Here is a 3,650-nt window from a genome sequence, read left to right as displayed (position 1 = left end):
GAGCTCCACAGCCACAGGGGAGATATGTCCACCAGCACTCCAGCCACCCCTTCCAGCCAGAGAGACTGCTACCTGCCCCCTGGGTCCTAGTGCTAGCTCTGTCTCCAGCTGCTCTGTGTTAACTGAGGCCAATAGCTCAATTTTTCTGAGGCCAGGCCAGTATGAGTGTGGCAACAGGCCCAAGGCTGAGCATTCACTACCCTAGTGACTAGGGAGGGCTCGTGGTGAGCTCTCTTGGATGGGCAGCTAATAGGGCACAAGTGCCCCATCACTTGCCCAGTGTCATCAGTGAGTACATGGCCATCCTGCCAAGATCCCAGATCTCAGCCTCCTCCCACCCCAGGGTTCCTTCCTTGGCTCTGGCTGCCCTATCTCTCTGGGCCTGAGTTTCCCATCTGTAGAATGTGAGCGTCAGGATGTATAACCTCCTAGCCTCACCATCCTCGAGCTCTAGGATGGAACAGCTTTTCTTAAAGGTGCTAGAGAAAGATGAGGAGTTGTCACGGTGGATTCACAAATAGAGGTGTTTCTTCCTCAAGTGCTTAGGGCTCTGAGACGTTTGTGAATCAGGCCCAATTTTAAAAGTCGAGGGGGTGAGGAGGGAACTGTGATGGCAAGTCACCCCAAGGGGCATTCTGCAAAGTAAGTCTTGTAAAATGAGTTGCAGGTCCCCATGTGACCCTGGATCTCCAGTGTGAGCAGCACAGTCAGATAATCATCCTTGGCTCTTCTAACCCACATTCTTTAAGTGTGTGGTACTGGGTGGCCTGGGGGTGGGGTGGGTGGGGGTGGGCTCTGGGTTCAAGAGGCCAGGGCTCTGGCTCTCTGCTATACACATCCTCTGCCTTCACCCCAGCCGTAGGCAGTTCACTGCCCCTCCCCTGGCTTCAGTAGTTTTATCTGACAGCCTCATACCCAGGCTGATGAGAGACTCAAAAGAGGGGTGTACAGAGCCTGCTTTGTGAACTGTAGCCTCTGGGATCTGCCATGAGGAAAAGGGAGAGGAGCACTAGCCTGGTGGCTTCTGCCTTTTTAGGGCCCCAGTGACACACATCAGATGACAGCAGGCACCAGGACTGTACACCTCTCATCCCCATCGCCTAGTACTGGGAGGAAGAGATAAGGCTGAAGTGACAGCAGGAGATAGCAGCGAGGACAGGCTCACAGGATTTCTCCACCCCCAAGAGCACTGCCAGTCTGAGACACACAAATTGAGGGAGGTAGTGATGGCAGAAATCAAATCAGCACTCAAATCCAAATATAGATTAACCAAGAATGAATCTTTTGGGTCTTGGGTCAGAAAAGGTGGGTGACCTGGTACCCCTGGGCTCAGGTGGTCATGCCCTGCCAGGTGGTTTAGGCCAGGCTGGCTGGAGCATAAATCCTCCTTCATCAACAATTTGCCCTTGCAGGCCCTCCCAGTCCCCCAGGAATTTAGGTATCTCTGGCTCAAGGGTTCATAACAACCGCCCAAACATGCCTGGATCAAAGCAGATTCATATCCCATCTCAAACACCCCTGAGCAGCAGAGAGAAGGCTAGGAGGGCTGGGATGTGTGACCTGGGGGAGGAGCCTGGAAAGGAGTCCTAGGATTTGGTGATAATGGCACCCCACTCCAGTACTCTTGCTGGGAAAATCCCATGGCGGGAGGAGCCTGGTAGGCTGCAGTCCATGGGGTCGCTAAGAGCAGCAGCAGCTTCCCACAGCCTGGAACTTAGCAGCAGCAGCTTCCCACAGCCTGGAAGTGTTAAGTGGCTGCTACTGCTAAGTCGCTTCAGTCGTGTCCGACTCTGTGCGACCCCATAGACGGCAGCCCACCAGGCTCCCCCGTCCCTGGGATTCTCCAGGCAAGAACACTGGAGTGGGTTGCCATTTCCTTCTCCAATGCATGAAAGTGAAAAGTGCATGCCCAAATTACTAAAAATATAAATTGGAAGGGGAAAAGTAGGGAGGAATAAATACACTGTTCAAAAACAGCATATTTCCTACAAAAAGTGTTAAGGAAATACCTTGATAGAATGGTTGTTAAGGTTCTCGTGAAAGAGTAAACAGTGGAAAAGGTTGGCGAAGCACGACCCTGTCTGCCCCTGCAGCCCCTGTCCCAGTCACAGGGGTCAACAGAAAGTGGATTGGGTGGAGGTGCCCTTCCCGGCCCCAGCCCCAGGATGGGGACAACACCAAGCAGGACTCAGAGTCGGGTGGAAGGCGGAGCATGTACGAGAAAGAGAAGGTGCTTAGCAAGCTGAGAAGCATCATAAGAATGCGAGGAATCATGGCCCAGGGCGCTGAGCAAGTGCGGGTTTTACAAGTGCCCCTCACAGAGAGAAGCTGAGGTGTGGGAGGCATAGGGACGCCCCTAAATCAAAGTAAGACAGAAGCTATCTGGGGACCACAAGTACCCAGTAGGACTCCCGGAATGGGGTGGGGGGTTGTTTGGAGATATTCACACCAGTTCTTGCTCACTGACCCCTGCCAGCTGTTGAAACAGAGTCAGGACACCTGCCTGGAGCCATCCATGACCTGGTCCATAACACTCCTTTCTCAACTCCCCTCACTGAGCTCCCATCAAGACTAAAGACCTGCAGACTAACATCACCTGGCCACAGCCCCTAACTGTACAGATGGCGAAACAAAGGCCCAAGCAGCAGGGTCAGAGCACAGATAAGATCTTAGGTCTCCCAGTTCCTAACCCAAGGCTCTGTCCGTGCTCCCCACTATATGCCACCCCTTTCACTACCCTAGAGGTGACCTTGGGGGCAGTCACCACCCTCTTTGCTTCAAGATTCCTCCCCTGCCCAAGTGTCCTAGACAATGAGGGGCTACCACATCCTGACTTGCTTCTGGTGCTCCCTCCTACTCACCATCTAGTCAGACAGACAGAGGGCTGCCTCGATCTCCCCTCTGGGAGATGAGGAGAAGGCCCCCCTGACCCCTTCTTCCCCCAGCTCCTCTCCTCTGGGGTAACCGGCCTTGCCAGTTTGGGTAAGAAAATTCCCAGGTTGCCTAGGGGAACGTGGCTGTATCCTGGGGGCACCGTTCTAGAAGACTGAGCAATGACCTGTGTGATGTCACCAGGAAGCAGCAGAGAGGTGATTCCAGAGGCCCCTCCTGGAACGGCTGAGGACAGAGCACTCTGAGGCCCCCAGGGCTGGCATGGCCTTGAGGGATGTGTCCTTTACAGTTTGATGGCAGGCAGCAGCAGGTTCAGCACCCTAGTCCCACCTGGAGCCGGATCTGAGTGTTTGCCCAGGGTGGGTCTCCTACCCCTGCTGGGCCTCACTGAGCAAACAGCTCAAACGCTGCCCTGAGTGACTGCTAGAGCCTCAGGGAGACACAGAACGCACAGTCAGAGTCACCCACAGCCCCTCTCCTGCTGGTGACGCTGACACAGCCAAGCGCTGTGACAGGGACAGAATCAGTCAGTTCAGTTCAGTCGCTCAGTCGTGTCCGACTCTTCGCGACCCCATGAACTACAGCACGCCAGGCCTCCCTGTCCATCACCAACTCCCGGAGTTCACCCAGACTCACGTCCATTGAGTTAGTGACGCCATCCAGCCATCTCATCCTCTGTCGTCCCCTTCTCCTCTTGCCCCTGATCCCTCCCAGCATCAGAGTCTTTTCCAATGAGTCAACTCTTCGCATGAGGTGGC

The sequence above is a fragment of the Bubalus bubalis genome, chromosome 16 (genome assembly GCF_019923935.1).
Source record: "Bubalus bubalis isolate 160015118507 breed Murrah chromosome 16, NDDB_SH_1, whole genome shotgun sequence".
Taxonomy (NCBI): domain Eukaryota; kingdom Metazoa; phylum Chordata; class Mammalia; order Artiodactyla; family Bovidae; genus Bubalus; species Bubalus bubalis.
The sequence above is the reverse complement of the archived record's forward strand: the minus strand, read 5'-3'. Positions refer to the sequence as shown.